Below are 1,048 nucleotides of genomic sequence, written 5' to 3' on the forward strand. Positions count from 1 at the left end.
TGGTTGGTGGGCTTTTTATTTGGAAATGGTAAATTCTCTCAAAAGCAAAATAACTTAAATCGCCGCATATTCCTTAATGCAGCCTTTTGCCTGTCCACATTTAATTGTCTGAATGATTGCATTTATTGAGGAGAAGGACAATCGACGAATTAAACCCAATGTACGTATAAGGGATCAGGGCTCAAGCCTCTCAGAAAACTCTGCATTAACCTCCCACCCTGTGGGGGAATGTAACTACAAAGGGTACAGTATGTGTTTGGGGGGGGGGGGGAAGAAGGGGGGTGTGGCAGTTCTTACAGGTGTAATCCCACCAAACTAACTTAAACCGATTTTTAATGAAAAATATTTAAAGGTGTCAGATTTTGGTATTAAAAAAAAGGCAACAATTGCTCATTAGTGATCCCTTAAACAGGTCTCTGCCATTAGTACACTTGGTACTAGGAGGGATTACCACTAACCACTTAGACCAGGGGCGCTCAACGCCAGTTCTTGAGCTCCCCCAACAGGTCAGGTTTTAAGGATATTCCTGCTTCAGCACAGGTGGCTCATTCAAACGGAAGCAGGGATATCCTTAAAATCTGGCCTGTTTGTGGGGTGGGGGGGGTGTAAATTAGGACTGGATTTGAGCTTCGGTCATCTATTCTACCGGGGTCTTTCGTGGAACTGGGAACGGTATCGGTCTCTAGTCGTTTGGGGTGCATGTGGGCATGTGAATAGTATTGCTCTCACTCCGTTCTTTTTGCGGAGTCCCGTATGGGTAGCGCGTGGGCCGAGCAGATGGTCCTGTCCTCCATTAGTTTCCAGTGAGCGGGTCACGTGTGTGTATCCAAGCGTGTCAGCAAGACACCAAGCACAAGGTCTCGATAACTAAATATAGCGTTACTACATAGGACTAATATCCTATATTGTGTGTTAATAAGGAACTGTGTGTTAAGCGCTTCTTTTCACATTCCGCTGAGCAACACCTGCGAAACATTCACATGCTCTGTGCCGCTCCCTGTTCCCTAAGATTGCGTGCCACTCATTGCTCTCTTGTTCTCTTTCACAG

This window comes from Ascaphus truei, unplaced genomic scaffold (genome assembly GCF_040206685.1).
Source record: "Ascaphus truei isolate aAscTru1 unplaced genomic scaffold, aAscTru1.hap1 HAP1_SCAFFOLD_1471, whole genome shotgun sequence".
NCBI lineage: Eukaryota > Metazoa > Chordata > Amphibia > Anura > Ascaphidae > Ascaphus > Ascaphus truei.